Below are 25,470 nucleotides of genomic sequence, written 5' to 3' on the forward strand. Positions count from 1 at the left end.
TGGATATACATTAGACATCCATTGGATATCCAGTGGATATCCATTGAGAATGCTCTGGATTTGTAGTGGATTTTCAGTGGATATCCAGTGGATATCCAGTGGATATCCAAATGTTCTCTATCTGGATAGGCCATAGACATACATTAGACATCCATTGGATATCCATTGAGAATGCTCTGGATTTGTAGTGGATTTTCAGTGGATATCCAGTGGATATCCAAATGTTCTCTATCTGGATAGGCCATAGACATATATTAGACATCTAGTGGATACTCATCGAGGATCCTGTGGACATTCATTTGATAACCAGTGGATATCCACGATACTTAGGTATTCAATGGATATTCATTACAAATCGTCTTGAATTCTAAGGGATATACAGAGTCTAGGGAAAATCTTGGAGATCCCCAAAAATTGGCATGCTACCTACAGGATATTGAGTGGATCCACCAAATATCCACAACTACACTGTAAAATAGAAATTATACTTGAGTTAATGCCTTAAATTTTTCTTTGTTTGGCTACATAAATTTAATGCATTCTTTTGCAATGAATAAGTAAACACACCAAGCAGTGATTGAGAACCTTGTATTAATTTAACAGACTAAGATTTTGGATATCACCAGAGGTATTAATGATGGATGAAAGAGCAATAACATTCTGAAATGAAATTTATTTAACTTATGACTTTTACAATACAATGCTATTTTGTTTTAATTAGAACATGTATGAATTTCATTATTTAAACTCAATTATTATTAACATTATTATTATTATGTGCACCAGGTTCCTGGATATTCCTGAAATAAATAATAGAGCTTGTAAGTAACTAAGGTTAGTGCTCTAACAATTTAAAATTATTCCTTTACAGTAAGCTCAGAAGTATAAATCCAATGTCACGTAGCTGAAAATTGTGTTTTTGTTTCAATGAAAAGGAACTCCATAGTAGGAACAATAATGAAAAAGTCTAAATAATTTAAAGATCATCCTAGGCCACCATCATAATTAATGACAGACTAAAATAGGAATAATGATATGCTCTCTGTATAGATATTTCTGTGAGTTGTAATATTAAACAAATAAGCCAAATATTAATAATGAACATAGTAATTTCAGGACTCTACCAGAATTGTTTACCTGGCTTCATTGATGGCCCTCGCCTTTCCGTGTCGCAACCAGTTTTTCACAGAATCAATTATTACTTTGTCCGTAATTTTTTCATTAGGGAAATTACCTCTAACACCGCCTATAGCAAAGAGATAAAAGTAAATAATCATAACATCCAAAAAAAAGGGGCAAGTACATGATAGTTAATCTTTCAAAAAGACAAGGTCCACTATGTGCACATGGTCCACTAGATCTAGTGTAAGTGAACACAATTTGTACATTCAGTGCGCCCCTAAGTGAATTGATTGCATATAGACGATGAAGTAAAGAGTGAAGCGACAAGTGAAGTGATTTGTGAGTGTATGAGCTTCGACAAAATTATTTATTTCTTTCATACTGGTTTAACCATTTCGATCAAAGGTATCTACTAGCTGTTGCGAAGGGGATATGTTTTATATTTGAAGCAGTTGTTCTTCAGGGATACAGCAAACAATTATAAATTTTCATTCGTTTGTACGCTTATAATTTGTTTGATTATATTCCTAATTCTAGTCACTTTATCGTGAGTTTTCGGCAGTGTTTACATTTCGCGTATTTCGCTGCGCTGTTGTTTTTGTTTTGGTTACGGTACGAGTGATAGTGGAGAGTGAGATTTGAAGTTTGTTGATGTTACAATTTCTGGTTTAAAAATTTGTTTCAGCCTATTTATTTCATTGTCTGGTAATGTGAAATAACATCAACTGATTCTAAATCATTAGTGATGAGTGGGAAGTGAGATGTGAAGAATTCTTTCGAACGTCAACGAGTGCAAATTCTTTTGGTGTATGCAGAGTGATTGGAAAACTGATTATCATTGTTTACTAGAGTTACGTTATAGTGTTTTAAATTAAGTGTGAGTCAAGCTTTTCATTGAACCAGTTGATTCAGAATGTACGGATTATAAGTGTCATAAAGACAGCTCGTGAAATGTGAAGTGAAATGTTGTGTGTGTTGTAGTGCTATTTGTGATATGATCAGCAATAAATAAGTAAAACAAGTTACGTTAATTATGCTTTGTTTTTTACATTAACCACCTCTAGTAAAGTATATGTCGTATATTTCCGCACGCTGTCAATATTTGAAATATTTAAATGTAGCGAAGCAGATTGTTGTTTCCTTGACTAACATTTTAGGAGTTCCAAACAGATGTTACTAATTGCTCGCACGTAGGTGTTTGTAACATAATAAATGTGTATCATTCACACATTTATCTCAACGTTATTTTCTTAACGTTTCATTTCTCCATTGCAAAAGTTTTCGTTTCCACTCCGACATTGAGGTGTATTTCTGCTTTCCGAATACAGATATGTATAATACTGACGTTGCTAGTTATGTTTTTCCATACTAATCACGCATACACTAATGGAAACAAATATCGGAAGTGCAAACAATATCTAATGTATATGATCAATGAATACACGGCCGTTTGTACAACAATAACTGCATCTCAAACATACAAATGCTTCTGTATTACTCATAAATCTACCCTTTCCCAATTGTATTGCATAATTTTTGTGTACAGCAATCAAAAAATATGTCTGCAATGCGATATCGCATCGAATTATCCGCTATGAAGTAAAAATTTCAATGCATTTTGCTGAATCAATTGCTTTTGTTTGAAAGTTTTACGAATTTTCCGCGCCGCGGAGGAGTCAGATGCAGTGTTGTCAAGCGTAGCCTAGCGGGTTGAACCCAAACCGCTACCGACTATCGGCTGTCGAGCTGGCTAGTAGCATACTAAGTTAGTAGCTCGTAGTAGCTCACGCAATAGAATCCATGAATACCATATCTTAGTAGGCGACTAAAAGGTCTTAGTAGCCGACTAAGTTAGTCGCCCTACTAGCGTGTTTTAGCGGAAATCTATGAATACGGCCGCCTATCTCTGTATTTTAATTTTGTAGCGTGTCAGCCTGCCTGCATTTTTCGTAGTCAAACTTTAAGGTCTATCTCAATCGTGCTAAGTGCTACAGGGATGGGGTTTGGTGTAGTGGCGGATACATATAGATACATATACAGGGGGTGCGCCCCCCCTAGCGGAGCTGCCCTCATTGCCGAGTATTGCAGAGCTACAATTGTAACTATTTCATATCATAAGATAGCATTGTTTTGTATATGCGTATAATAAGTTTAAATGACTCTATATTAAATTTTGCATGTAACGATGAAAGTATAGGTAGCTCAAAGTATCTTTTGCGCCCTCTCCTTGACTTTTTTCTGTATCCGTCACTTACTTGGTGCGTTCGACGCAGAATCTCTGCACTCACATTTTACACTTGGTTCTAGCGCTGTAGCTCGGCATTGCGTGAAGTTGCAGGCAAAAAACGTGCAGAAACTGTGCCTGCCCGCAAAACGGGAGACAACAAATGGCAAGCCACCATTAATTACTTTCTCCCCACTGCGGTGGTTCTCCTTTGCAAAACTCTAGCAAAAGGGCGATCGGGCTATAATTCTCTTGATTGGGCTATGGCAAGCAGGACACCAAGGTGGGTCCTCTGAGGGTTACAACGCACCGGGGCCGGGAACCAAGTCCGAGACTTATACGCCCGCGCTCCCGGGGAGGGGTTTGGATAGGGAGGAGCAAGGAAAGAGGCGCCGCCGCGATAGGAGCCCGACGACGCCTCTGGGATAGGGATAGGGTTGGAAGGGATGGGACGGAGTAAACACCTCTCCGCTATAGAAGCGGAAAGGGCCCACTATCGTAACTTGACTCACCGCTCACCGCTGAATATTCGGCTACCCTATTATGACACAACTCCCTCACCTCATCAAGTTAATAGTTTCCTAGTTTCAGACTAGTATTCGCCTATCCTCTTCTAGTATGCTGTCGTTCTGTGGATAATTACTATTACTTCATACGTCACCATGAAATTCTACTTAATACGGCCCTAAACCAAAGGCTGTTTCTTTTTACCTTTTCTTGAAATAAGGCCCGGGATTGGTTTTCTTCATCCTTATTTTATTCCCGTGTATTGGAAAAAGTTGTAATAACTTTCTTAAATTTTTGACGTAAATCTCGTCTCCTCTGCGAATGTCAGGTGTCCGTTTCAGTTTCTATCACGCAGTGAAAGGTCGAGGGAGAAATTTCCCTCTTTGGCTTAAAGTTAGATTCGAAGGTGAAAATTGGCGTTCCGAGCGAAAAAGCGCACCATTTTTTATTTGCGTCAGTTCCAATTATTGCCGGTTAAGCCATCTTTTGAAGTGATAATGTTCAATTGGGAGATGGGGAAACATCAAAGTCGCTGTTTAAGAGAGTAAATTCGGGGAGTCGAGGTACAAAGAGCTACAAAGATAATCTTTAGATCAAACGAGGTTTTTTTGTTGTACTTTAAATTCTTTGTATTGAGTATCAATAAGATCAGACCCTTCCCAATGAATCGAAGGAGTTTCTTTTCAATATCAGTCATTCTTAGATTACTTACCGTTGTGTAATTTTATCATTTTTGAGGAAAGCCATTCCCGTCTCTATTTTTCCTCTGTTGTTAGGGAAAATATCTTCTGAAAGGAAGCATTTTCTTCTTGCGCGTGTTTCACTTAAAAACTCTGACGGACCTACAATGGTAGACAAAGTTGCTACCGACAAGCTGGGTGAATATTCAAGGCAGACATTGGTTGAATATTAGAGTTCTGTTCTGTTCTTTTTAGTCCGAAGATGCATCTTCGGAGTCGACTTATTATTCCTTTCTTTTTTTGCTTAAAAATCAATGCCAACATTTGAGGCATCTAATCGGTAATTGCTTCTTGGCGCATATTATGAAGCATCAGTTACGACTAAATAGATTGCCGAGATGAATAGATGCCGATTCCATAAATGGTTCACTATCAAAGATCACTTTGCTTTGTTTACTTCCATTATAATCGGCATCAATGGCAAATTTTATTATTGAAAGTAGGTATTCTCGATTTTAAATTTGAGTTAACAAAAATTTAGCTTTGTTTGAGTAAAAATTAATCGTCGATGAGCTTACATGGTTCAACCTTTTCCATGGTAAGGGATGAGAAAACTGCATGATATCCCTAACGCTTTTATTCTAAGCAATTCTGAACAAAAATTGTCCTGCCTTTTTGGTCTCTTGAAAATGACGCAGTAGCGTTGAAACCGTAAGAGGAGATAAAAAGGTTGTGAAAAATGAAAAAAAGTTTTCTCTTTCCAAACCTTTGCTAATGTTAATTGATGGCGGAAATAGCTTTTGGTTTTGACCCGATCCCTCGAATGTAATTCATAATCTAATCGATACTTGGTTCTTTTGAGAGGAAGCTGTATTAATTCGACTCAATAAATGGTATGTATCTCCCGCCCACTCGGTCTTACTTCGTTTGGCTTCTGGCGTGGGCGTGTATCAAAATTTTGCTTGACTCGCTGACGGATAGAAAACTCGACGAAAATAGTAATATCCCGAAACTTTTGGTCAGGACGTATCGGTCTCGCCTCATTGATAATTGAATCATTACGCTGAGTGATGTTAATTACAATCATGAAGGAAGGCTGGTCGAGTGTTTTCCCGAAGGAAAACGGTATGGAATTCCAATTCCCTTAATTGCCGCTTGACTACTATGACATACGTATTGCGTGAGAGAGAACAATCAATGGGACAATAACCCCACGATAACCTACTCTGGTTTTTTCTTGATAAAAATTATGATTTTGTTGCTTCGAACTATTTCCACATTGTGCAACAATATATGCCAGTGTTTATGGATTTTTCTTCTCTTATTAGAATCGCAAAGAAGACCAAGATTCATGTCATCAAGTAGTATAAATCAAACCTTACAAGCAATTTTCCACAAAAATTTTATATTCTGATGAACGGTTTTAAGCCTGACGATAGTACGAAATGTATTGATACCGCTTGTGTGTATATAATATTTTTTTGGAAATTTGCTAGTAACTTGTCATATAAAAATGTTAAAACTCTACCGGATTTAGCCTGAATCAACTCTTAATCATCTGTTAATGTCTTTTATGTTTAAAATCTGCGTCTTGAGGGAAGTTTGATGTTTTTTATAAAATTTTTATTTAATAATTTTACGAAATGATTACGCTAAAAACTGGAATAATTTTCTCAATACGTCTGGAGTAATGTTAGATTATTTTTAATGCTTGGTTTTTGAATCTTCAAATTTAGGTGTAGCCGTCGCAAGAAATCCAGTTTCCTCCGAAAAACGGACATGAAATACGATTGTAACGCTATTTTCGACGTAAATATGGGACCAGGTGGATTCTGAATAGCCATAAGAAACGATTTTGATTGCGGCTCCAAAGGCTCCGAAGTCGAATTTCTGACAACGTTCTCAATACCTTACGGCAATGCTATTCTGAACTGTATTTTCAATGCACATATAGCCTTGAAAGAAGGCCAGTAGACATCCATAGTTCCGTGGGAGCTTGTATTTCGTATTTTCCCCTACGGGGCATTGCTTTCCATACGTCCGTTGTGAGAGATTATTTCGTCTCAAAACGGCGATAAATGCTGTCTGATGCTTTGGACAAGTGTCCTTTCGTAAAAAAAGGAACGGCTTTTTTTCTGGACGCAAAAGCGGTCCGATCCACTTCGTTCACATTAATGACGCGATCGGAAAGCGTCCGCGAGCCTGGTCTCAAAGGGCCCTCATACGTTTTTATTTATTTTTTGCAAGCCACAGTGATTTTCAAAGGCGAATACAATATTTTTCCTCTTTTGACCCAGATCTTGTCGAAGTGTTTAGTGTGTTCAGGGCAGCGCTGTGTCGCCGCGGTCACAACAGCGCTAGGTCGTCCTCAAACGATGACCGCGCTTCGAGCGACTGACTGCAGTATGCGTTTCCGGTTACAACGCGGGAACAAAAATGTTACGGAAAAAAATAAACGCCGCAGCAAAATTGTGATCCTTTCGTTTTAAGGTCGCTCCCCTTTCCCGCTTTGTGAAGATATTTTGATTCAAAGCCCGAACCTCCCTCCCGGCTTCCCATCGCTTTCCCTGGGACTTCAAAAGAAACTGTACCCACGAGTTGAGCTCCTTGCTCGTTTGGAAACGGTGTTTATTTTTCAAGTTTTTTTTCAAGAGTGTCGATAAGCAAAATTAGACCCTCCTATGAATTCGGGCGATTTTTTTTTGTATCTTCCGAGGGGGATCGAGGAAAGGTTTTCTTCTTTGTGAGACTTTCATCTTGAGAATGACTTTTCCCTCAACCCTGAGTCACAAGATAATTTTTTCCATCTCTCTGTATAGCGATAGATTTTCAGAGACAAAAAAAAGTGATCGCTCCTCCCTTCATTTTCTGAACCTCACGGTCATTTCGCCCTTTATTTTTCCGTTTATATCCCTGTTTACAAATATCATTACATTGAAAGCCAAATGTGTCATTATAACAGCTGCTAACGTCCGTACTTTCCGATTGGCTGAAAGACAGTGTCGGCTTTGATTTCAGCGACGGAAAAAGGGACGTGCCAAGTGATGAAAAAAGCTATAAGACTTCCAATCCCTGGAGATTTCGTGGAAAATGATCGCGTGAACTATCATTTTTCTGCCATCATTGACGATGACTCGAGCTATCGCTCGAGAGAAAGAAAAAATAATCGCGTGATTCAGGATTAAGTGATAGTATGCAAGGGAAAGTTCTCTACGCGCACATTTTGTCGAGTCTTTCCATACATTTGTGATTTATTTGCTAGGGAAAATTTTCATCCTTGTTGTAAAGTTGATGAAACTATATTATATATTAATATACATCAGTGGCGGATCCAAGATAGGGACAAGGGGGGGTCTAAGTGGGGGTCAAATTCCAGCAGTAGTGGGGGTTGGAAAAAAATACCATTCTATCTAGTGTAAATTGGATACCCAAGGGGGGGCTATAGCCCTCTAATCCCCCCCCCCCCATAGATCCGCCACTGATATGCATCGCATCGTAAAATAATATAAGGTGGGGCATACTTGGAATTCCATTACACTTCATGCGGTAGAATTAAGTTTTCTAAGAGCCTTGTGTTACTACAGAGAAATATGAAATGTATGTTGTAATTAAAAACTATTTAATAATTTGAAAAATTCTTCTTTTATGCATATTATTAACTGTGGCATTGGCGATGTGAGAAGGCCTTTTCTTCATCTTTCATTCGCTTTCTCTTTAGTTATGGACTAAGGAAACGTTTACTTTTTTACTGTGTCAGAATCTGGAATCTGTCTTCAGATCGGTACATTATATACCTCATTCCACTTTTAATAAACGTATTCCGATGTTTGTGCACGATTGTTAAAAAAAGGTTTTTGTTTATGTGCTGAAAATATTGATTCCCAGAAAGCATGATTCTGTTTACTCAGAGAAATCTATTCGATCTTGATAGTCGTGCTTTTTGTTGAATTATAGCAATTTTCTGTAGCGATGGGAAATGAAAGTTGACCAGGCAGCCTTAAGTGACGAAGTTTGCAGCCTTTTGATCGATCCAAGGGACTTGGAAAAATAAAAATTCTTCGCCAATGAGGTGCTCTATGATCTTAATATTTTTTCCATTTAAGCCTTGCCCTTAATACATGATGGGATGCGAAAGTTTCAGGGCCCTTACGCGATGTAGTTAACCAGCCGGCCTTTGGCGCAACTTCTTGAAAGCGGCGGGCATCAGTGAGAGCAGCCTTCGTGTTTTGCTCGTGCACCTCATAAACGCTCTCTCTTGAGGCGCCTTTGCACATGGGCATCTCCTCACGGTTTCGTCTTAATGAGGCATCATTGGTGAACGATGACCTGTCAAAGGTTAACCTAGGCTCAAAGCGTTTCCAAGTTTCATATTCCCAATTTAACCTTCGCGTGGCCTGTTGGTTTCACCCAAGGAGGTTGTGAATCTCAGGAGGCGCTGCATTCGCGTTTTAAGCGTGGTCAGAATTCCACCATCTTGGTTTGGCAATTTTCGGACTTAGTCTCAAATAGTGTAGGTATATAATCAAGTACTCTATTCCTTATATTGCCTCTAATTTTTAAAATGAAAATGCAACAATTACTTCTTGATTTCCGTCGGAGATTTCCGATCGTTCGTCATACTACTGTGTATATTAAACTGTCCATATAGTCATATCGAGGTGATAATATATCGTCGTGAACATACTATCATACTATTATTGCCACCGGTCCGCTATCGTAAGATTTTCATTGGCTGTAATGATATTAATTACCAGTAGAAGTGCGGGGGAACGGATATTTTATACTTGTAAAATGTTATCTTCGGCTAACCTAGTTACATCTACATCGACATAATACCCCGCAAGCCGCCTAAGAGGCGTGTGGAAGGGGGTGTTAGGATACCATCCATATGAGCGCACACACAGTGGAACCGTGGTGATTGACAAAATTTTTCCTTGGGGCGAGGCTTTGAGCGCTGATACGACGCAGGATGCTAGCAGGTACCCTGAGTACCCTGCTAGCTGGTAGCGCTTGGCTGAAATAAGGATTATTTATACCTTATCAAACGATGGAAACTTTCCGACCTTAGCCAGTTTTAATAGGTGATTATTAAGACATGTTTCCCTGAGCTCTGGGCCTCGTGCATGCATTGGTAATATCAGACGATGTAAAACTCCTATCTACTCGTATAGAAACTAGGTTCCTGTGACGTCACGTGGAGTGGCATCGCATGGGCGCCAACCTGGCCTTTTTCAAATGAGGATAAAATTGACCATTGCCATTCGTCTAATCTGGTACTTCTAACACCAAATAATTTGTATATTATGAATACACTAATGGTAGGTAATGAATCGCAATCAATGCCTTTCGTTTTCTTTGATGAAGGAAACTACCCTATTACAAAAGTTGGGCAATTGAGAATTACCCGCTCTCTATTTTCCATGATCCTTCTGTTTAAAGAGAGAACTACAGAATTTAAAAAAAATCCAAAACTCATTAGCTAACTCATTAGATAACTCATTAGATAAACTCATTAGATAAATTTCTTGGAGCAAGAACATCATTAAAATCGTATTCGAATCCAAGCTTGTAGTGGCAAAATATTTATACCAACAGCTGGAAAATTTTTACTGAATTGTAAAACTGTTATACTTACTGTGGCAATATAGTGTGCTATACTCCTCCGTAGTGCTTTTATGTGATTGGGAAACAGAGCCGAAAATGAATGTAATCGTACGAAATAACTGCAATAAAAAAGGCACCCTGGAATGCATTGCTGGCTACAATTTAGGCTCGGGGAAAATAAAAATAGAAGAACCGTCCTCACCGCTTTTACTTCATCGGTAATGGTTGTTTAAATTGATTTTACTTTGCTTTTGTATGTCACGTGTTGCGAGAGTGTTTCATGCATGACTGAGCAGACCCCTGCATTATTTTTTGTGGGGGGGTTCGCGAAGCTCCCGCTGTTTTGTGTGTCAATTGTTGGTTTTGGTAAGTACGAAAATGTTCACAGGTAATGTCGCTCATTTTGATTTATTTGCCTCTTCCGTATTTTGAATAATATTTCTGTTCTCGGCGAGTGCACAAAAGGCAGAGTTCTATGGAAGGACAGTCCGAGCGCTTGCAAATGGACGGCTATAGCGATTCACGGAGCACGTGCTTCCGTCCGCTGCTGACGCACTGCACATTTGTTCTCCATACTCCACAAAAGCGTCGTTTTGCAGCATTATTTTTTGCGAGCGCGTTCAGCGCGCGGAATGAATGAGAGGGAACTGGAGAATGGTTTTTACTTCTCGACCGGTGCGATAAGTGCTCGGACCGTGCTTAAATATATTTGCATTCATGTTACTCACGATCGGAGCGATGGTGAGTTTGTGTAGTATGAGCGATGTTGAAAGGCTGTATTTGTAGCTCAAGGGAGTGCCAATTGGAGGCCAATCAACGGAAGAAATCAAAACAATAAAAGGTTTAGAACAGGGATGTGGTTTATTTTCCACACTTTTCATGATGTTTCTTTACAGACCTCTGAAAGGGTGTCAAAGGAATTATGGCTATATTGGACTGCGAGTTGGAGGAAATTTCTTATATTCGTGATGATTTGCAGATGTTCAAATTCTGAATTCATAAGAGCCGGGTGATCTGAGCTACATGGTTAGGAAACTGAAGGATACATATGAGCAGTATGGGCTCAATGTTAACAAAAACGAGACAGAATGCTTGGTTATCGGAAATGGTGAAATACCAGATCTACCACCAGAAAACGAATGCAGGAAGGGAGTAACCACAGCTACTGAGTACGAAGGAGTTATGATGAATAAAAGAGGAAGTAGTAACCGAGAGATGAAAAACAGAATAACGAAGGGAAGAACTATCTTAAAGCTATAAATTCTACATTACGGGACCAACGCATTTGCAAAAAAAAGAAGGTAGATGTATAAAAATCAATTTTCTCGAGGTCTCCAATCCAGAACTCTCAATCGACCAATCTCGAGGTATCCAATGAGGAAGAAAGTGTAATGACATATGGAGCAGACATCTGGGACGAAAAGGATAAAAAAACAGAAGTATGTTATTGACGACTTGGAGAGATTAAACGAGAAGGAGTTGCAGAAGAGTATACTGGATGAAGCTATCAATGATACAATAAAGAGCATAAAGGAATTGAAAAAAATTATTTTCGATGAAGTAGAAAGGAAACAACTACTCAGCTTAAGCCATGTTAATAGAATGACACCATATGGCGTAAGCTAATGCTGGATTGGAGGAGTACAAAAATCTGAACGTAGAAAGAATAAAGATAGAATAGAATACAGTGAACAATGGAAACAGAAGTAATGAAAGCAGAGCAATGTCATGGCAGAGAGAAATGGAAGGTTAGTGCAGGAAAACGACGACAACTTTAACAACCTGCTGTATATAAATACTGATAGGGTAGTTTCCTTCACCAAAGAAAACGATAGGCATTGATTGCGATTCGTTGCCCACCAATAGTGTATTCATAATATAGAAATTATTTAGTTTTAGAAATTCCAATTTAGACGAATGGCAATGGTCAATTTTAACCGCATTTGAAAAAAGGCCAGATTGGCGGCCATGCAATGCCACTCCACGTGATGTCACACGGACCTAGTTCCTATACGAGTAGATAGGAGTTTTACATCGTCTGAGATTACCAATGCATGCATGAGGCGCAGAGCTCAGGGAAACATGTGTTAATAATCACCTATTAAAACTGCCTATGGTTGGAAAGTTTCCTGCTATTATTATAGGAAAGGTATTAATAATCCTTATTTAAGCCAATCGCTACCTGCTAGCAGGGTACTCAGCTACCTGCTAGCAGCCTGCATCGCAGTGGCTCACATATTCTCGCCCAAGGTCATCTCACTCGGCGGCAGGGGGAACCAGAATGACGTCATACGGGCTTTTCCCATCATTGACACTTAGCCGTCGCGTTTTCGCGCGCTTGACATTTTTCACTTTTCATTTAATCGCGAAAAATAGATATCGTCATTTATAAGTCTAAAGGCGTTAAATGCGTACTCCAAGAGTAATAATCCGTGCGTGTAATTTTTTCTCTCAGATACCATTGAGTACCTTTCTCTCTGAAGTATATGCCGTAAATTCGACCTCATCAGGGAGAATAAGTATTATTTCCTAACTCGATGAATCTGAGTCGTATGCTTCATGATTATGCGTCGGAGGTGGTGATGCGATGATAATATCTTCATATGAAATCAGCTGCAGGATACTAGTATCACATGTGTTTTCGCCTTCACGTGACTCAGTGGATGTATTTTTTATTTTGGTTGGCAGCTGCTTTTAATTCTCACAATAAAAGAAATCAATGCTTAAATTAGATAACTATGTAAAACACAATGGCTAGATACTAGGGATAGACGGATCCAGGATTTTTTTTGGATCCTGATTCGGATCGTATCCTTGATTTTCGGAGCCGGATCTTTCGGATCGGATATTTTCGGATCCAAATGCATTTTCAAATTCCTGACGCTGAGATTCTCCCGACGATAGTTTAATCTCTTGGGAAGAGTCACACTATGTGCCAGTCGTATTTTGCTATTTTTATTTTCCACGTCTGAAATTCTCCTACGTAACCTCTGCGAGAGCTTTCAAACAAAACGGTTCATGAGTAGGACAAGAATCGCATGCGACGGCGCATTCGAAGATAGCATCGGAACTCTTTCCACCCTTTAGGGCGTTGCATTCACTGAAGGTATTATTTAAAATTTCGGATCCAGATCCGATGTCTTCCGCGACTTTGGATCCGATGTATCCGATGAAGGGCAATATCCGCAGATATTTGAATCCGAGGTATCCGATCCGACCATCCCTACTAGATACCTGAAAATCAACGCAAATAATGCAAAAGTTTTTTTTTTCTGCAGAATAAGAGATGAGTGCAAGATAAACCTGAAACTAGGAAAAACCATACACCTGAGGAGGCGAAGGAATTTTGCTACTTCGGCAGCCGAGAAATGGAAGAGTCAATAAAGAGATCTTCTGTAGAATATCCCAAGCGAAGAGAGCTTTCCTCAAAAATAGCTTCCAGCAGCTGAAAACGTAAGCGCTGAAATGAAGAATAGATTAGGACTTGGAGCGTGCTTCTTTATCATAGTGAGGCATGCTTTCATTGTTAGCAGCTCACGAAATGTGGTTTAATGGAAGGATGATGAAGATAAAATGGATGGATGATTTGACTGATGCGAAAGTCCCAAGAAGAGTCGGAGAGAAGTCTTTTGGAAACATAGGGTAGAAGAGAGCACAGTTTACTCGGCCATATCATAAGAAACAATGGAATAATGAAAATTATCGTTGGAGGACAGGTGGAAGGGATGAACGACAAAGGTAGGCCACGGATTAAATAAATTGAGCAGGTGATGACTGTGGAGTTCATTTAAACAGCGGCCAACAATATTTCAAATGAAACATAATCATTGATACATAAGAAATTTGCGGAAAATGGAATATTAGGGGAATTTTATTTTAAATAGTTGTGGATTAAAATTACTACTAATTAATTAAATTAAATTAATATTGTTCAATTGCATAAAATTAGAAATTAAAAATTGGGGAAAATACAATAATAGAGAATTTGTGATTACATTATTTGTTTAACAATTCCTCCAAATGCCGCCATCCTCCCTTAAAATATCAATGAATTTATATTAAATCAACGCCACGTCGTCTGCTGCTAGTTCTAATTGTAAGTGCCACTGCAAAATATAAAAAGGGCGGAGAAAATACATATCACTACTCATATACCCTGCATATTATTCTTTGAACAACCTATCACTTCAATATTTATTTCACATGGCAGTGCTATTACAACCGTTTTTACAAAGTCACTAATAAGACACGATAGAATAGTGAGAATTATCGTTAAAGGATATGTTGGAAGGGAAGGATGGCAGGGGTAGGCCAAGGATTATATACATAGAGCAGGTAATGATCGGTATAAAGCAGAAAAATTACTAATGTAGACATTAAAAGCTTAGCCAATGGGAGAATTGAGAGAGGGAGAGAGAGCTATGTGAAAGCAATATTATTATTGAGGACAGCTGAAGATAATGATGAGCATAACAAAGTGGTTGGGACCACAAATGAAGCTCTTGTTCAATTCGGTAGAATTGCATTAGAAAATATTGCAATTAGTTCAATCTCATTCGTCAATGCCGTGCTCAAGAAGGAGACGATCCATCATTTAAATTCAACTAATGTGTCATCATAGCTTTTATTCTTATTGTTTGCTACATTTGGCTAAAAAAATCGCAATTTCGCTCATGAAAATGCATTTTAAAATATTTTTACGTCGCAATCAATACATAGAGATACGGATGAGCACCAATCAGAGTTCTAATATGGCAAAAAATATCCTCTTTTTGTCTGGGCTTGGCAAATTAATAATTGCCCGGCATTGTAATCAGGATTAAATCCAACCGTAATTTACTTTTTTGGGAGGAAAATTCGCAGCTATGAACAATTAAATATCCATATGAGTTGATCCGAGATTAAAAATTAACACTCCCGAAATAATATGAGGAAAAACCTTCCATTCCAGCAATCACCGCGTCTGATTAGCCATGTAGGCCAAAGGGATATAAATACCACATGCATGTCTGCGCTTCGTAGGCGTGAGAATATAGAAATATAATCATAAACACCAGAATATAACACCTATTGTGTAGCTTACCACTGAAAAGATTTTTTAGGATCTGCTGAGCGCGGAAAATCCCACGTCAAATATTTAATGGAAGGTAATATTGCATGCTGCTTTTTTGAATAGCTTCCAATGGTGAATTAACGGCGTCATATTCTGTAACAGCTGGTTCGTGGGAAGAAATTAGATCTTCACGAACAATGAAGTTAACAAAGATTCGTAGAGCCAAATACGAACGTCCAGGTAGCAGTTAAGAGGAAAGAGGGACGAAAACTTAGCTTAAATCGAGTTAGTTCATAAACTAATTTTAGCGTCATCATCAATAACTAACAATTCTAATATTGGTTAGACACAGTTCTCCACTCAGTCCTCCTATCTGATAACCTTTTAGCACCTATTATACGGAAGTGAGGCATGGACAATAACCGCAGCGGAGAAAGCAAGGATAGAGGCCTTCGAAATGTGGTGCTACAGAAGAATGATGAAGATCAAATGGATCGACGGAGTTAGTAACGAGGAAGTCCTAAGGAGAGTAGGAGAGAAGAGGGGCCTCATGAAAACCTTAGCAAGAAGACGGAACAACCTTGAGACATGATGGCCTGATGAAGACAATCGTCGAGGGACAAGTGGAGGGCAAGAACGGAAAAGGAAGACCTCGAACAAAATATATGGAACAAGTAAAGAAGGGTGTGAAAGAGAAGAAATACACGTAGATGTGAAAAGATTAGCTGATAGGAGAACTGAGTGGAGAGCTGTGTCAAACCAGTCCGAGGATTGTTGACCATTGATAATGCTTCTCCTTTACATTCTTCGTCACTCCTTGTAAGTCATTCATGACTTATCTCTTGTTAGGGCGGTGGACGAGTTGAATGGAAATGGCCGCCCTGGGGTGTAGAATACCCCCTGTATGACCTCAGCTGTGCAGTTGCCTTTCATGCTGAAAAATGATAGTTCAAATGCAAACGTATGGAGAGAAAGACCCTGGTCGGGAAGCTGAATGAAAGACAAGGCTCTGATCGATGCGAAAGTTGACTCTTGAGCTTCTCTCTCCATTGCAATGCATTCTTACGCCCGTGCTCTTTGACTCGTGGTCCGCCAGCACTGTCGCACAAAGGGGCACAACGCTGGAAGGAATAGAAAACATGTTTATGAACTATGACATTCATTCATGACAGCGACCAGCAATATGTCAAATGTAACATAATCACGCATACACAAAGATGTTGTGGAACATGCAATACTTGTGAAATTTTAATTTAAATTATTTGATAATTAAAATTGAAATAAAACTAGTTGATATAATTTAATCAAAATTTATAAATTAAATTTAATTGGAATTAAAATTTGTGGAGCATAGAATATTAGAGTATTTCTGATTGTGTATCCTATTGCACAGTTTCCAAATATCGCCATTCTCCCTTAAGATGTCAAAGCATTGTTCAACCAATGTCACGTCGCGTCGTCTGAAGATTGTTCGTGAGGCTCATGGTCACGCCACAAAATATTTGAAAGAACGAAGAATATACGGGTAAACTACTTTCCTTCATGCCATCCTATGACGAATATATCACACCAATATTTCTCACAAATAGCCCCACAATTAAAGCCGCTTTCACACATTCATTCCAAAAAAAAGTGCACAGAACAGTGAAAATTATCGGATTGATGTGAATGATGGCAGAGGTAAGCCACGGGTAAGATACATTGAGCTGGCGATAAAGTGTGCTGAGCAGGAGAATAATGTAGATTTTAAAAACTGAGCCGGTGCAGAACCCGAGAAATCTTTACTTCAATATTAGGATTGATGGCTGTTGATATTGATGACTTAGGAAGAAATCGTAGCAACATATTCAGCAGTCACAATGCTATAAAAAAAGCAGTCATTGAGGCCTACATATCGTTTTATTCACCGAAGTAATGTCAGCGGTTAAGATGAGGCATCTCACTCGACTGGTTGCCGTGGAAATAATTTAAAGGAGAAAATGAAAATAGATCCGCACGGAATTCAATGCTGTTCTAATGGTGGTCAAAAAGTTAGCATAAGTGGGTTGATTCAATGAAGAGGTTCATCCGGGTTGAGAACTATTCCAAAACTTCTCTCTCGCTAAAATCCCTTCATTCTGCGCCTATGCTTGTGTGTTGATGGGTAAATGAATCAAACGATCAGGACACGTTGCTTCAAATTAGAGAGTTATATGGTGACTTGACTTGATTTTCTTTATTCTTGGTCATGTATAGAGAGGACTCCCCCTCTTCCTACTACCCAGATACTCTCATTTATAACTTAAGTCAGTTACATTTTTACACTTTAGATCAATAAAAGATATTTTTAGGTACATTTAGTATATTTAGCTACAGTTAGTTTATGAATAAAATACTAAATAAGATTTCAACCGTTCTGCTCCCGAATTCGTCACACTTGGGGCAGAGACTCATAAGTTTAATATACACATACCCATGAATATACCATAAATAAGAATTATGGAGATGTAGAATTCTGGCATTGAAAATTGAGATATTATGATTTGGAGGAAGTTATTATCCGAAATTCCGTATAGTAAACAAGATAATTCATATACCTTGTCAAACACTTGTACCCATTTTGTGAGTATAATTTTGCTATATTGTAATGGTTCCGAATGAAGAATAAAAACGAGTGATGGTGATGTAAAAAATGCAGTATGAGTGTTAGGAACTGGTGTGAGCGAACAGTCCTTGTTATCTTTGACGTTCATCGTGTCGTCCCTTTCATTCCCTGAGGCTCGGATGTCCTTCTCCGGGGACTGCATCGACTGAGAGGCCCCTCTCTCCCTCGGAACGCCGTACACTTCCGTCTCTCGGGCTTACGCATCTCCGTGCCGACGAAGAGAATCGAAACATGAGATCCAGTCTTGTTTATGCCCTTCCCTGATTCCGTGCCGCCTGGCCGACATGTGACGGCATTTCCGGTCCCGGAGTCCCTTGCGAGAAGTGCCAAATCCACAGCCCCTCTAAGCGACCCCAATACCCCGCGACCTCCGCCTGACCACCACCGGACAAACGCGAGCGAAATTATTCGAGCCTGCTTTACTCTCCGCCTGCGAGGTCACCGACGCTGTCTCCCTATTTCATTCCCTTAGCAACAGCGCCCTCTGCTGCCGTGGTCTCTTCGGCATCGCGGTCTACAAGGCCGACCGCAATACTTGACGAGAACTCGTAATTGAAAAATAGTTTGTCGCAGCTTCCAAGATGCACTTTCATTCAGACGACATAGCCGAAGCCAGGAAAATGCGATTCTAATGGTTTATTAAGGCATGGTTTAATACGATTTAACTTTAATGTTGTGTCGTTCGTCTCATTTTATGTGCTAATTCGATCTCATTTTAGATATTCATGCACTGCAAAGATTCGATTCCGAAGGACCAGGTGGATCACGATAATTAATAATTAATTATAATTAAAACACAACTTCAGATTGATGTTATATAACGAAACAAAAGGAAAACCTCTCGGATACAACCATTGTTTCCAGAAAACAACAATAATAATAAGTTCCGTCGCCTCCTGTAGTATTCTTTGAGTTTGAGTTTGAGGGACATAAATAATTTATTTAATTATTTATTTTTTAATAATTTTAATAATTTATTTTATTATTTCTTAATTTATTGTCGCGGCTTATTTTATTTATTCGTGGCATATTTATTTATACTCATCTCTTTCATTTAAAATTTCCACGCATTATTTTACCCTAAGGTAAAAAATAACCAGGCAAATGGTGAATAATAATTTTTCTGATCGACGTGTTTATTTGATAGACGTGCTCATATATGCATAAAAATGGCATAAAACGTTTCTAGAGCCATCGGTAGCAATCAATTAATAACTAACTTTCTCTCTCCTCTTTATTTATCAAGTATGGGAATATTTTGGTTGAGGTGAGGATAAAGTTATATTACGCAATTTTTAATGTTATCAAATTGGAGACAGACTTTGTAAACGGAAACATTTATCACCAAAAATTATTTTTCTTGCTGATAGCCGCAATGTCTGCCGCAGAAACCTGGAAAACCCCAGATGGGCGAAATCTTCGCGAAATGGGACTCTCTCGCTGCGTTTCTTGGTGGGACCCCGTGCTTAAGCGTGCATGGGCGTGTCCATATTTGCGGTTCTGGAGTCCAAAACGTCCAGCTGACGGCGGCACTCGGCGTGATTCACGCTTCGCCATCCTCGAAGGAGATGTCCGCTGCGATGTGTGTTCTTAACGGCGTCGTTTGCCCTCTTGCGGTCAAAACCGAAAGTAGGTATAAGAAGAGAATTTGGAATCCGTGTTGTGTGTTCTTCCATGCCTGTAGGTTTACAGGAAACTGAGCGTGGTGGTGGGAATTTTCTGTTCCAAAATATAAACCGTATAACCAGACGGCAGACAGTGTTATCATATGGTATTATTTTTCATCGAAAACAGCTTGAATGGAATGAGTGACTGTGATTATTCTTTTCTTTTATCATATATGCTTAAAATTGTTGGCTACGAAGTCGTAGGTAAAAGTTTATTAGTTATTTTTGTTTTAAACCACTAAAAACAACGATTATAATGTGAAAAATGTGTGTAAAATTTATCAACTGTGTAAGTAAGGAGGATGTGCTAAGAAGAGTGGGAGAAAAGAGAAGCCTCCAAAAAATCTTAAGCAAAAGACTTAGTTGGCCACATTATGAGGCACGATGGCCTGATGAAAACAATGGTGGACGGACAGGTGGAGGGGAAGAAGGGCAAGGGACCGCACCGAATGAGTTACGTAGGACAGGTTATAAAGGATGTGAAATAGAAGAAAAGCGTCGATATGAAAAGGCTAGCGGATAGGAGAGAGGAATGGAAGCCTGCGTCAACCACTCTTAGGATTGTGCGAAAAATCCACAGAGAAAAAATCATTCGCCTTGACCGGGATTCGAACCCGGATCCCTCGATTTCCGGCCGAGTGCTTTAGCCAGTTAAGCTACCGAGGCGGGTGACTTCCGTAAAGTTTTCACCGTGGCTAGTCCCGGTATACTTAAATTCACTCTTAGGATTGTTGACTTATGTTGATGATGAAAGGTGCTTAACCATAAATTGGTTTCACTCTCTATAGGAAGGTTTAATCTTTGCGAAATATTTTATTTTTGCTTTCATTGTAAGAATTCCATCTTGGTGTTGAGTTTTTCCCTCCAACTTCATATTATACGTGGAATGTGGTTCACTTGAGATGCAGAAACGCGGAGTGAGAATGATGTACATAGGGGAAGAGTAGTCATGGAAGAGAATAAATAAAACGAGAAGCCAGGAATCTTCTCAATTGCGGATGTTATGAGAGGGAGGAAGTGTTCGGATGAAATATGCACCTAATATTTCAAAAGTCATTTACTTTTTCTTCCCTTGGAAACCCAGAATTACAATAATCATACACTATGTACATGTCACTTATATGCATACATATTCGTAGTATTGCAATAGTATACTGCAGCCATATTTTTCCCAACCCCAAGCTGGTTCTTTTTTTCTAAAATGAATGGATTAGGCAGATTCTTTTTTCTCCCCGAGGCATATCTTCCCTGTACTATTGTTGGCAGTTTTCCCTCGGTCGTCGTCTTCGCAATTTTCCGTCAATTTTTCCATCGCAGCATTTAAATCCTAAGATGGGTATACTGTTACCCTTTATTTCTCCCTGCACCAAGATGGCTTCTCATATACCTATTCATTTATTACCCTGTACGTTTACTTTATTTTTACAACCCTAAAATAGCACCAGGTCTCGAAGACAACCCATTGTTTCCTGATCGCCTTTTCGGATCTGAGAGCCTCTGCCCGTACAATGTTTTCGCGAACTGTTTTCTTCTCACTAAACTTGTTATTTTTCGACGTAAGATCACTAAATTTGTGTCGGAGCTAAAAATTGGCGAAATACATTTTTTTACCGAATTTCATTGGTGAGTAATTAATGCATAAGAAGTTATTCGCACTTTCTCCCCGCAGAAATGCAGATTTTTAATAAATTCACATTTAAAAATTTGCATGGTCTTTTTCAACGGATGCTCACTACATTCGCACCACATATCGAATTCGTCAAAATTTAATTTTTAACGCAATTCTCATTATTAAGTGCTGATAAACTTTTTGGAAGCCGGTCGATTTCAATTTATTTTATGTTGAACATAAGAGTTCTCTTTCTTCCTTATACATAACGAAGTGGAAGTAGAGATGGAGGATCGATAATGCTGGACATGGTGAGGAGAGGCAGCTTCTAAATGAGATACGGAGGTGATAGAAGGTATGGATGGAGCGAGTAATTAGCGAAGAGGGGATGCTGAAAACGAATTTAGAGGGTAGAATGTTAATTAAACGCGGGAGGGGAAGGTAGAGAATAAGATTTTTAGATGGAGTCAAAGAGAGCAGTCTTTTTACGAATCGAAGAGGGATTTCTAAGTTAGGAGGGTGGACATACAGCGGTGTTCTGAAAAATTTTCCGTCTACTTAAACCAACCTAAACCGGTACAATAGTTAGCCAAAAAATCGGATTTTCAATCAGATAGTCCATTAAGGTAGGGGAAACTATCAGAGTACCTCTTAAATAAGTATTAAAAGAAAATAGAGATGACACTTTTCCACATGCTTATTTAAAGTACGACGCGTTTCAACCATTAGGTTATTATCAAGTTGACCTAACGGTTGAAACGCGTCGTTCTTTAAATAAACTTGTGGAAAAGTGCCATCTCTATTTTCTTTTAATACTTATAGGATGTCATTCCACTGCATTTCACCTGCTTCCGTTACTTTTACGTCTGAAATATTCAATGGAAACCCTCACTGTAATAATGATAGTAATGCATCTTGAAGGATCTCCACAGAGTTGCGCCATTTAATATTGTATACAGTTTTTTTGACAATTTTTACCATGTTGAACGCTTGGTTTCAAGGGCGTGTGCCGGAACGTGGGACGCGTGACATCTCGTGAATGCATTAGTGAGGGCGCTGCGCTGGCTCGGTTTCACGGCCCCGTCCCAGTCAACTGCTTGCAAATCGGGTCACGGGTGCTCCTACCGACCTCTCTTTCCTTCCCCTATACAGAGGGTTGGGTTGAGTCCTGTCTCCGCGTTAATGCGGAGGTGATGAGGGAGGCGAAACAGGTCCTTTGTCGTTCACGAAAGTCGTGCGCGAAGCTAGTCGACGTGCCCCTTCATCCACCGTGATCTATTACAGCCGAGCGATCTTTCTGAGAGAGCCTCATCATGAGTGAGGGGGCTCAAATCAGGGGTCATACCGGTCAGGAAAGTCAGGGAATTGCGAGGAAAATAAAAATCGGGATGAATGATTTTTTCCTCTCAGTGGATTTTTGGCACACATTTTTTGCATTGCAGGAGACTCCGTAAGACGTTATTGCAAGGACACGAAATAATTATTTTTATAATTTTGCTTAAATTAATGCTCAAAATGATTTTGAACTCGGTGCTAATAATGAGTTTTATCAAGTGCCGGTAACATTTTTTAAAGCGTCTGGTATTTTTTTTTCAATAAATGTGTTTGACTTGTCGAAATTATGTTAAAGAAGCTCCAAGCTCGAAGTTAATTTGTCACTCGATTAAAAAAATTAGAATTGTGAGATAAAGCTGCGGCCTGGATTGCTTATACATTTGATCACTATCGAATATGTTGCTCTCTGGGAAAAAGAATAGCAGGATTATAGGTGCGAAAACGAATTGCGTGCAAAAGATATCCAAAACATGCTCAATATACGACGCTTCACATTAACATTTCACACGATTGAGGAAGGCGATCGACAGTCATTTGTATAATGTGGGAATAATACCAAGACAGGAGATATATCGACGATTCATCAAAGTGTGTTGATTAGAGCGAAATGAAGTGGAATTGGGTTAATATGAGAAATAAAATTGGGCTCATATGTTGATAGTGATGCCTTACCACCCTGAAGGTTCGGGTTCCAATTCATGCGGTGGCGCAGGCTTTCAATGACAGCTTGATCCCTACTTGAGATCTTTGTGGACGGCACCTTAAGTACAGCACTCGGACCGTCGGATGGGATGTTGAGACGTGCTCTTCTTGGCGTCTTTTTCTAACAGCACGCTAATGCCGACGCCGGGTTTCTCTCCTCTCCTCTTGCGCAAATGACATCAGCTGTCAGCTGCCTCCTTTAAATACCAAACCATCCCATGTGAATTGAAGTCAGGAGGAGACCAGCATTCCATTCGGCAGATGAAATGCAATACATACCTTCTCAGGGGCGGATCCTGGATTTTTTTCTGGGGGGGGGGGGGGGGGGGGGCAAGGGTTGCAGGTTTTCTCATATTTGAGATTATAAAAAAATTACAATTACTATCGAAAATATTCCCTTTATTTTGATATAAAAGTTATTAATATTAAATTGATATAATAATAATGATTGAGGCTCCGTTATACACAAAATGAAACGAACGTAAAGTTAACGGTATTAAAATATCTTGTGTATTTTTTAAGCGTCTGGGGGGGCGCATGCCCCCATTACCCCTACCCCTAAATCCGCCTATATACCTACTTTAGTGTATACTACAAACTGCACGCAGGTATATATGGGGGAACTTTATGGAGAAACTCCTCTGCGAATTAGAACTCCGGACCCCCCCCCCCCCCCCCGAAGTATAAAAACACAATTATTTTCCTTCGTAAAAGGAAACAAATATTGAACAATCGTGAATTTACAAAATATTTCTTTAACAAATGAAGTTTTTCGATTATGGAAAGTGTTACAATTAGTTTAAAACCCATTATTTAGTACCCCGTTTACAAAAACATTCACCGGGGGGGGGGTTTTGGACCCCCCCCCCGAACAAAATTCCTGGCTACGCCACTACTCGGGTCCACGGCACGGAGAGCTAAGACTACCGCCAAAATGTCCTTCTAACACTCCTCGCGATCCTCCCTCATGGCGCAAATGATCAGAGCTATCGGTCCCCTCCTCCTAATACCATGCCGCACGTTCCCCTAAAAATATTATTTTTCAATCGGTGTGCTCTCACAAGTTTGAGGGAAGATCCTGATACTAAATCCTGCATTCCTTTGAGCGATTCTTTCAGTTAACGGAATGAATACCAAATTCCATGTACTCTCTGAATGCAAAAATCCTTAATCAGTCGCGGATTCCGTCACGAAAAAAATAAATCGTGTAATTTATACAGACGAAACGCGAATTTTTTTTACCTCCTTCAACGTTCGTTTCCGGAACTTCGAGATGAAGGGAAGGGAAATTACGACTTATTTCTTTTCCTCCGCAATCTTTCCTTCCGGGGTAGGTAATCCTTTCCCTCACATTTCCATTAATTCAATCCGGATGTGCGGCGGCTTCCGAGATTCTCTCTTCCTTGGCCGCCCTCATCTCAAGACGCTTGGCCGGTTAGTAAAACGGAATGGTACCTCTAATCCCTCCGTCCAGGCGGCTGCACCGCGGCCCCATTTGGGTCACGGTCGGCCCCAAATGGACTCCTAAGTAGGAAGGGACCCTGCCAAGGGAGGGGGGGGGGGTCGCGACCCCCTCATCTTCACCCCTTGATCCTCTCGTTAGACTCCCAGAATTGCACCCTCTCACCCCGATGCGATGTTGAGCGCACCGAAATGGGGGTCACGCTACGTACCGCCTTTTAATTAACCCCTCTGTACCCCTCTTCACCCCCCCAGACATCCTTGCGATCCCGAATATCTTCCCACATTCCACGCGGTGGGATCTTGAAATTGAATGCGTTGCTCTGTCTCTCTATCACTCTCCTCCTATCTTTGCTCCTTCGCCTCCGTAGAGCTCTCCAATGAAGTCCAGACCGCGACTCTCCCTCGCGCCGTACGTATTTTCCTAATCTGGTCGTTGAGGATGGCAGTCCAGGGGCATCAACAGTCAATCCCAGGATCTCTGTGCCATCTCGACGAAGAGCTGTTTCCAAGGGGCAGTTTTGCGACCCAATAGTGCCTGGAGTAGAATGGTCTTGCTTCACGAACACGGACGGTACTATTATCTCTCGTAAAGGATGTTTCAACTGTAAGCTTTGCTATTGGAGTATTATTTGCCAGTTATCTTTAGTGTTATATCATTAAGCATGAAAATAAGCCTTCCCAATCTTTTGATTATTATTTATGTCGTTATTTTCTTGAGCTGTATTTCTCTTTTTTTAAGGACCAACAAATGTATTGAATTCACTTTATTCACATATCATCATGAGGACTTTTTATATGGTAAAAGTGAATAACAGTAGGTGAAAAATTGAATGTTTACTCTTAAACATAAAAAACATGA

General features: G+C 39.6%; 1 long non-coding RNA gene across 1 annotated transcript; it reads right to left on the reverse strand.

Annotated features, from left to right (window-relative positions):
* Nucleotides 1-525: 525 nt before the first annotated feature.
* On the reverse strand, nucleotides 526-1,334 carry LOC124168231. The gene is made up of 2 exons (XR_006866877.1): nucleotides 1,138-1,334; nucleotides 526-800 (listed from the first exon to the last, which is right to left on the reverse strand). It is a non-coding gene; the product is annotated as an uncharacterized LOC124168231 (long non-coding RNA).
* Between the last annotated feature and the right edge of the window lie 24,136 nt (nucleotides 1,335-25,470).

This window comes from Ischnura elegans, chromosome 11, assembly GCF_921293095.1.
Source record: "Ischnura elegans chromosome 11, ioIscEleg1.1, whole genome shotgun sequence".
In the NCBI taxonomy this organism is placed as follows: Eukaryota; Metazoa; Arthropoda; class Insecta; order Odonata; family Coenagrionidae; genus Ischnura; species Ischnura elegans.